At 44.4% G+C, this 9,741-nt stretch overlaps 1 protein-coding gene across 5 annotated transcripts in view; it reads left to right on the top strand.

Moving 5' to 3' along the window:
* The first annotated feature begins 1,879 nt into the window (after positions 1-1,879).
* Positions 1,880-9,741, top strand: part of BCL9 (BCL9 transcription coactivator) — a 115,242-nt gene continuing 107,380 nt past the window's right edge. For 4 of the 5 annotated variants that reach the window (XM_014591086.2, XM_006157152.3, XM_006157150.3 and 1 more), the window contains exon 1: positions 1,882-2,168. The gene's annotated coding sequence lies outside the window, so the exon portion shown is untranslated. Of the gene's footprint in view, positions 2,169-9,741 lie in introns of all 5 variants that reach the window. The other variant, XM_006157151.3, reaches the window with a different exon arrangement.

Here is a 9,741-nt window from a genome sequence, read left to right as displayed (position 1 = left end):
GATAGTGGGGCTGGGGAATCACAGAGACCACGGCCTGATTTCAGCTCCACCTCTACCATGCTGTGAGATCTCAGACAAGTTACTTAATCTCTCTGTGCCTCTTTTTTACAATCATCTGCAAGGGAGATGGTCTTAATAGAAATTATTTCATGGTATAACTATTTGGGAAGGTACTGAGAACCACGTAAATACTCAATAAAAAGAAAGTATCACCATTATCACCATCATGATTACTAATGGGAGTTGGGACAGACAATTATATGGGCGAACAGTGATGAGGAGGCAAACTAAGGGGAAAAGTAATAGGAACAAGAATGCATCTTTGATAGGGTGAGTTTTAGGTAATGATAAACCATTTAGCTACCACTAAGTGTAAAACAAGTCATAATTTATTCCTTAGTGCACACCTGAGTGGTGTGTGTTCATGTAATTCCCATTTTCTAGATGACTCTTCTAAGGAATAGAGGCTAAGCAACCTTCATGCGGAATACAGATCTGGATTAGCGCCAGCGGGGCACTGAGCGTCCATTCAGCTCCTGGTGCCCTGAGCTAACCGCCCTGGCCTAGGCAGAGGAGATCGGGATGGGTCTGTGACTCCACAACACGCTACAGATATGAATGTCATAATGATCCTATCGTTCTTCCTGATCTCAATTGGCCCTCCTGATTTCATGCCATCTGCAAATTTGCACACCCTTTGTGCTCCTTTTTTGCTCACATTTTATGCCTTCCTTTGCCATCTCATTTACTCCGCGTGTTTCAATCTCTGGGCTTCCATTTTTCTTCTTTTTTTAATGCAGTGTTGTTTCTCTCTCTCTCTTCCCTCCTTCACACCCCCCTCCTCCCTCCTCACCAATCACATTCCTGTGCTTCTTGCCATATTCATTATCCTACCTCATCCCCCCTCATTCCTAGAAAACAGCTCACAGAGACTCTCCCTTCCCCCCTCCAGCTCGCATGCCCACCCTCCATAAATTCCAGCAGCCTGGCAATCAGTAACTTTAGCATCACACTTCACAGCTCTGGTAGTTTACACTACTTGTTACTACTCTCCTTGCTGCTGCTCTCTAGGGTTTCAGCTAAAAAAAAAAAAAAAAAAAAAAAAAAGCTCCACTTTAAAAATATTCTCAGTACAAGTTGAACCTACAGTGAAGTTTACTCGCACATTTACATGTTTCATGATTTTGTTTTAACTAGTAGCTCAGGTCTATGCTCAATTACGCAGAGAAGGAAGACTGTATCCTTAGGGAACACATTTCCTTCTACTGTAAAGAAGAAAAGCCACCTCAACATTCAACAGAAGCCCCAGTCCTAGGTCCACCCACCCTCTTGGCTGTCTCCCTGCTCCCAGAGTCTCAGGCTCATGGGACATTGTTTTTGCCTTTGTCGAGTCATTTATTTCACTCTTCCTGGAGCTCAGAGAGCCTCCGCGAGTCTGTGCGTGGGTGTGCACACGTGTGTGGCCACTGCCGTTTTTTTTTTGCAAAGGGCTCACCTCTCTTCTGCCATTTTACTAGGACACAGGCGGCGCTCTCCGTTCTTGCTCTCCCTCTCTTTCTCTCCCTGCCCCCAACTCAGCCTGGGCTTTTTCCTGTCTCTTAACTCCACCAGCGCAGCAGCAACTAGCTGAGCTGCTTGCGTGTGAGTGAGCGTGTGTGTGTGTGTGTGTGTGTGTGTGTGTGTGTGTGTCTGCGTGCGCAGCTAGGCCAAGCCTTTTTTTTGTCCCATGTTAGCCAAAGCCTGCAGGCCTGCCTGTCACTGGAGAGTTTTAGTTTGCATTCAGAAGAAAGGAGGAGGGGAGACGAGAGGGGAGGAGGAAAAGGTGGAGGGGGGAGGAGTGGGGGGGCGCGGAGAAGGGAGGGAGAATGTCTTGTTTGTGGCTTGTCAGCAATTGCTTGAGACAAGCTTCCATGTGTGAAAGCTACTTGGCATGAATGCCTGGGCCGTACCAAGTGTCACCGCTGCAAGAGGGGGAGTCAGAAGAAAAACAGATCAGACCAGAGCAGACAATAGGCCCCTAAAGTGTTCCCCCTAAGTTGCTTTGATGTTGTCCTGGTGTCTTGATACCAGGAGGCCAGGGATTGCAGGAAAAGGGTCTTTTTTGTCTTCCTTCACTTTCCCCCCTCAGTTTCTGAAATAATTCTCCAGAATTTCTCCTCATAAAAAAGGTAAGAGCCCTAACAATTCCTTCTTCTGTGGCAGGCTTGTTCGCCTGTGCCTGGAAGTGGGGGTCTCATTCCTGCGCTGCTCAGGAGGAGCGCTGGGGTCCTGCGATGAGAGCTCCTGCGTTGCCCCTGGAAGTCTTTCAAGGCGCTCAGGGCTGGGGATGGCCCCTCTTTTGAGGGAACCCCAGTAACACGATCTGTGCCTCTGGGTTGGTGGGGGAGAAGGGGTGGATGGAGAGGGGTGGGAGGAGGGTGTGAGGGTCGGGGTGGGAGGGAAAAAAAGACAGAGAAGCCTGAAAAAGAGGGAGAGAAGGGCAGAGCCCTCCTTCAGAGGAGCCCCAGCCCAGAGCCCAAGGAGGCCTTGCAAGCTCGGAGCTGTGTGTTCTCAGGCTGAGCAAGGGCTGGCTGGGGCTCTGCCGACTGACTGCAGAGATTGCGTCCAGCTTTGTGTGTGCGAGTGTGCCCGTGGGTCTGTGTGTGTGTGGACTTGCCACACACTGCCCTGGCGTGCCTCCTTGAGAAGGGGAGGAACCCCAGTTCTTTCCACCGGAGCCCAGACTCTGCCAGGAAGCGCGGCATGGCAGGCAGGCAGGGAGAGCAGGAGAACTCTGCCCCAAGACAGTCCAGAAACTTTTCCAGTCTCGGGGATTTCTCTGGTCATAGATACTGGAAAGGAGTTGTGGGGCGCCCTGCGCCTCAGTCTCCCCTTCTGTAAAAATCGAGAAAGCTGATTGGGGATGCCGCCTGCCTCCCTGGGATTTAGCGAAACAGAACAGATCACTAGGTCTGAAATGCGTGGAGAAATCTTCAAGCTGGAAAGGCTGTGGAATCGCCAAGTGGAAGTGTTATCATTATTCTTGATCATCATCATCATGATAATAAAACCATCATTAAAGACACCCTGAGACAAATAGACCGGGGAGCACAGATCAAGTGTCTGAGCATTTCTAAGGAAACAAAAAGCCTTTTTCCACCTGTTGGCTTCTGTCCTTTTCTCTTGTGTCTTTTCGTTAGATTTATTGGCCGATTTGTACAGAGAATGGGGTGGGAGGGGTCGGGTTTTCCCCTTTCCTCCTCCCTTGTACATATTTTTTAAAAAAGAAGGTCAATGTGAGATGCTTGCGAGGGTTACAGTAGTTTATTCAAGACCTTGTGTATTCTGGCGCTGGGAGGGCATGCAGACACATCTGCAAACTCTACCTCGGAGGTTAAAGATTTTTATTGTGGCTTTTAGAGATTAAATGAGATTTATTTACAATTGCCGTTTATCAGAGAGTAAATATCTCGCAGTGTGTGTATGCGGGTAAGAATGTGGAGGCTGTTTACTCGCTGGTGGTTTTGTGGATAAAACCTTTTGCTTTTTAAAGTGACATCTTGAAAGATGGGAGTAGAGGGCTAAAATCGGTACCCAATATTCATCTTAAAAATTTTTTGGAAGAAAAAAGCAGCTGCTCATTTTCTTGAATTGTGGATTTCCTTTCTTCTAGTCATACATAGTGATTGTGTCAAGGCTCTTAGCTGTAGCTGCTTCTGAATTCTCTGGGGGAATTTTGCTTTCTTACCTAATTCTAGGTTTTCTGTGGCTCGGCTACTTGTCCAAAAAAAAAAAAAAATCTGTGAAAGTCTGGAGGCTATGCTTCCTTCCATTCTAACTGCAAATGTTTATCAGACCAACTCCCTGGGATAGCTAGAAATTGAAGCAAAGGGCCAGCCCTGGTTGCAAATATATGTTCTTTCCATAGAGGCCTGGAAACCTGCTTTGGGGTGTGGGAAAGGATGAGGAAAGATATTATTTGGCCTGGATCTGGCAAGAAGGTTCCCCCAAGCCCCACGTTTACTACGTTATTAGAATAGAGCTCTACCTTGTATCTTAAAAACCTAAGAGTTTTCTACTTTGTAGGCAGGAGATCTTACCATGGTTTGTTTCTGGCAAGATTTCCAGGGTCCAGATAGCATCCAAAATGTTAGAATGTCAGAACTACAAGGAAAAAGAAAGGGGTGTTCATCGTGCTTTAGGTGAGAATGTTAGGGCCCAGGAAAGCTAAGGAATGATGGAAGAGGGCACCAGGAGGCTGTGCTGGCATCCAGACCACACCCAGCGGTCCAGAGTGCCCCGAGGGCCCTCATGCCAGCCACCCTTAGCTCATCTCCACACTTGGCCTCACACACTCCAACATCGGGGCTGGCCAAGAGAGGCACCTTATGCAGCTCTGCTTGCCGTGCTGGGTTAGAGCCACACACCTGCCCAGCCCAAGTCATAAGGTGGCATGCACATGGCAAACGCATGTCACAACACGCATTTTCCTGAATCCACTCATGTATTTATGTATTCATTCAACAGATATTTCAAGGGCCTTTCATGTTTCCCAGGCACCTTTCTGGGCACCAGAGACCGGCGAAAGAGCAAGGCAGCTGTGCCCTGCCCTCAGGAAGTTTGTGGTCTTGTTGTTATGATCTTGTTAAACCACCTCGTTACACAAATCAGTAACTATGCTATTGATAAACATACTGAACAACATGTGGATGTTACAGTACAGACAATAAAGGTAGACCAGTTATTGACCTGAAGACTGTACTGAGAAATAAGCTGACTGTCCTCTTTGTGGCTGAGTTCCCCTCACCATGGCCAACCTTCATTCCACTGGTGGCATTTTTTTCCTTTCTTTCTTTCTTTTTTGCTACAGGATACGTGGGGCACATGAACTTACTGGAGATAGAAAGAGAGAGAGAGAGAGAGGGGCCAGCAGGTAGTGTGGTGGTGGACTCCCACGTTGCCAACTATGGTTTGAGTCCTGGACCCAGCAGCTTGAAAATCATGCTGGCTGTGTATGCATACGTGCCCAAAATCCTGAGAGGAGAGAGAAAGGAAGGGATTGCTGTGTGGCCATCACCCCTGGGGAGCAATTTCTCTCTTTCCTTCTCTCTGTTTCTCACTGTTTCTCTCTGGCAAGTGCATGTGCCCTATGGCAAAATCCTTTAAAAAAACAAAGAAGGCCTCAGGGGAAAATGGCCACACTGCAGTCCTTTCTCTTCTACTTTTCTCTAAAGACTGGGCATGCATGCACACACACCCGGTGTGCATTTCATGCCACTATTTCCAGAGTTCAAACCATGCCCTCGGCCACGTGGGATCCAGTGGCCTCAACCATACACCGCTGTCTGGCCGCTGGTGGCGTTCTTACTCACATAAAGACCAGCAGTGCCAAAGACAGTAGAAGATTCCCTCTTCCTCTCCCCCTTACTCTCTTTCTCAGCATATAGCCCAGAGACAGGACTAATACCCGCTGGCCCTTTACACATGTACCATTAAATAACCTCGCACTTGTTGTGAGTCAGCCTATATAACGGTCATTATCTGGGTAATTCACGTTAGCTGTCACCTCTGCATGTTGTTAAACCCTAATGGGCTTCGGAGGAGACAGTGGTTCATGAAACTCTCATCTCACTTTACTTAGTCCACGGCTCTTTTGGTTGATGGCAAACGCCTGGCTGCTGGACCCTCCTCCATTATCACTGTCATCTTGGAATTCGAAAGACATTAAGCGCAGTAAAATGGACTTTCTCGCTCCCCCCTGCAAAGACTTATGTATATAATGGAAAATAATATTTTTTAAAAATTTGCCATTAGGCACGTGCACTTGCCAGAGAGCAACAGTGAGAAAATAACCCTACAAGGGATGGTCATACTTCAATCCCTTCTCCTCTGTTCTCCCTCTCCTTGGAATTCTGAACACACACTCATACTCCCCAGCATGCTCTCCGAACTGCCAGGTCTGGTCTCAAACTACGTCAGTCATGTGGGATCCAGCCCCCTTAACCACTATGCTAATGGCTGGCCTCAGAAAAAGTTATTTAAAAAAAATCTCTTCAAGGGGCTGACAGGTGGTTAGGGGCGATGGACTTCCATGTAGCTGTCTGGTTCGAGTCCCGGAACTGGCAGCTTGCATTCTCACTTTCTTTCTCTCTCTGTCCCTCTCTGGTCAAAATTTAAATAAATAAATGAATTCATTAAAAAAAAAGTTAAATAAAATAATTCTTTTAAAAAAATCTCTTTAACATGAGACCAGCAGATGGTGTAGTGGATACATCATCAGATTCCCATATAGTCAACCGCGGTTCAAGTCCTGGACTCGGTGGCTTAAAACTCACACTAGGCGCACTTAAGAGCATGCCCGAAATCCCAAGAAGAGAATAGAGCAGAAGGGATTGTGGTGTGACCACCCCCCTAGGGGGTGATTTTTTTTGTTTTCTGTCTCTTTGGTGAGTGCACACGACCTATAGCAAAAATATCTTCAACAGATTCCATTTCAGTTGAGTTATGTACACATATGTACATATATAGTTTCTCCCTCTCTCAAGTTGGTGATTTTCCTTAGAGAGACTATATGGTGGAGATCCTTCAGTTGAATTAGACCTGCCTTAATGCTTATATCACTGTTTTCTACATTGTATCTTTATCTAGTAGTCAGAGGCGTGTTGTCTTTGGTGTTGTCAATCCATCTTTTTTTTTTTTTTTTAGATTAATTTAATAGTTTAAAAAGAAGACAGACATGCCCACCCACACATAAATCATAGGTTTGAGGCCTATACTTTGGGAACCCACACACGTTGTGTGGTTAAGTCATGTGATGAGCAAAATAAGTCATTTCTGTGCACCCAGTGAGTTAGGCAACAACCTAAACCAGGCCCTGCCACAGGCTGCATTTGACACCTGTGGCCAAGGCCTCAGAGCAGTATGCACTTTGTTTGCAAGTCTTTGATCACTTCCGACAACCCCCCCCCACTAGGGAGTTACTAGGGACCTGCCTTTGGGAGAGGCAGTGAGTGATCTGACTGGGGGAGGTGAGAAGTGAGTAAAGCAAGGATCTGTTTGGAGGAAAGCCTTAACAGAACTGGGGAGTCAGCCAGCAGTCATACAGGTCCTTCATTCTGGAAACTAATAATGAAGACGATTATGACATTTAGAAAGGTGCAACGCTAGAGCCTCTAAGCCTGCCAACACAATGTGCAGGACATTCCCAGTGGGCGTTCCCGATGTGCGGACAACCCGAAACTTGATAGTTACAAATTCTGCTTTTGCATATATTTTTTTTTTCTTTTTTTTCTTAATTTTTGTCAGAGGGTGCATGCACTTGCTGGAGAGAGACAGAGAGATAGAGGAATTGTGATAAAGCATCCTACCACAGGGCATGGTCATGCTGCAATCCCTTCTCCATTTCTCCCTTCTTTTGCATGCACACACATGTGCCCAGAGTCTTTTTCAAGCTGTTAGGGGAGAGGACTCACCACGCTGTCGGCCATGTGGAATCTGGCTCACTTAACCACCAGGTCCACATGTAGTTTTATTAAAGGGAATTTTGTGGTTTTTCTCTCCCTAAGAGATGTAAGATGGAAAATGGAAAATCTCCCTATTCCCTTTAAGCCTTGACATTTTAATCTACTCTGAAATAGCTACTTTGTCCTATCTCATAACAGGCCTGTGAATGAAGTAGTATTGTTATCCTTCTGTTATGTTTGAGTAAAGGTTTGTGACTCACCATGGACCACCCCAAAAATAAGAAGTGAGATGGCTAAATCTCCCTGTTGGGCCATCTTCTCTTCAAGAGATGAAAAGCAAAGAACTGAGGTAGTCACCATGATATTCAGATTAAAGGCACTCTGTTGACATGGCATTAAAACAATTGCCTTTGCCATCTCTCCTCCTTTAAAGACTAGAATTTAGAGTGTGGATTAAAAAAAGAAAAGAAAAGAAAAGGATATCCAATTCAAATTTAATAATGATGTGTCTCATACAAAAGTAACGATTTGGATTCTGAGGGTCTGTAACCAGGATTCCTTCTCTGATCTCTTTTAGAATGATGGAATTGAACTAAGTCATCTGCAAGGTTCCTTCCAGCTCTGCTAGTCAATGTTTCTCTGATCAGGTGCGCCTGGTATTTTGGCAACCTAATACAAACCCCAATTTAAGAACTGTGGTTCCCAAAGGGAGAATGTAGTGGGTCTTGTAGATATATCGGACTCTTTCCTGTACATTCACTGTACAAACTACATTGACGTTTTTGAAGCAAAAAAGCACAAAAGGAAAAAGTGGATTTTAATTTATGGATTTTAAGAGAATTTGCCAGTCAGCATGCAGGCACATGTGCAAGAGACTAAAGAACCATTTTCAAAAGAATAGGCTGTTTTGAATGCATGTCTTCCCGTATAATAAGCACGCATTTAAAATGGACGGGCACTGGGTACATCTCTGAGCTTCACTGTTCTTACATGCTTTTTCATAGAAATCGTGCTGTTTCTTTTTGTATTATGTTCGCGTGTTGTTTGGAGGACGCAAAGGACCAGTGTAAGCAACTATAGCCCTGATGGTGCATGCTATGTGTTTAACATTGTGCTTTTGGGGATGGCAGGACTATTGATAATCTTTATGATATGCAACTCCTGAAGGTTGTTATTGAAGAATTGCTGATCTAGGGTATATATATTATATATATATGTGTGTGTGCATATGTTATACACACTTTTAAGATGTGAGTAATAAACTGCTTCTGAAATGTGAGTGACAGTAAGACAGAGAGGGTAGAGAATGAATGTTTTCATTCATCATGTCATCTCTGAGTAATCCCAAGCACTATTCATTTGAAATTGGTTAAACCTTTAAAAAGATATAACTTTAAAATTTTATGCAGTAGCTCCTCATGCCATTTTTTTTAAGATTTTTTTTTTTTTTGCCATAGAACATGTGTACTCACTGCAGAGAGAGAGAGAGAGAGAGAGAGAGAGAGAGAAAGACAGAGATGGAGAAAGGGAAAATGAGAAATCACCCCTTAATGTGGATGGCCATGTCACAATCCCTTCTCCTCCATTCTCTTCTGGGGATCTCGGGCATGCATGCACACGCACCTGGCATGATTTCCAAACCCTCTGGTCCAAGACTCAAACTGCAGTCGTCCATGTGGGAGTCCAGCACCTTAACACCACACCACCTGTTGGGCCCCTAACTCTCTTTTAATTGGTCTTGTTTTTTCCATCTGAAAAAAAGAAATAGTATCCAAGATATAACTACTTTCTAAATGAGAAAGGGAATTTTGAAGACTATATATAATGTTGGGTGTTTGTTTGTTTGTTTACTTCTATTGTTCCTTTATTCTGGGTTGCTTAAATTTGTAACATGGGATATCTTGCTTAATTTCATAACAGTCCTAAGAAGTAGACATATAAGAGAAATATATTGACTGACTTTAATCATGAGGAAACAGGAATATGTTACTGAACTGGGTATACCAGCAAGCTTTTTAGCACATAAGAATGTACTCTGTGGAAATGTGTGAAATGTTTGGTTATTGATGAATACTAAACACTATATAGAAAAAAAATTTTCTATACATGATTACTATCAGTCTCATTTTTAATGATCTAAGTAGTTATCAAAAGTATTTTTCTGTTTTTCACTTAAAGATTAAAGATGCCTTTAGTCTAAAGCTTTGGACAGTTTTAGTAATTCCACAAAAATGTACTCACTTTTTTTTTTTTTTTTTTTTCTGGGGAGGTTTTTTCCATTTTACCCGAAAGACCGAGA

Source organism: Tupaia chinensis, unplaced genomic scaffold, assembly GCF_000334495.1.
Source record: "Tupaia chinensis unplaced genomic scaffold, TupChi_1.0 Scaffold000529_1, whole genome shotgun sequence".
Taxonomy (NCBI): Eukaryota; Metazoa; Chordata; class Mammalia; order Scandentia; family Tupaiidae; genus Tupaia; species Tupaia belangeri.
Note: the sequence above shows the minus strand (reverse complement) of the source record. Positions and strands in the feature narration are given on the sequence as shown.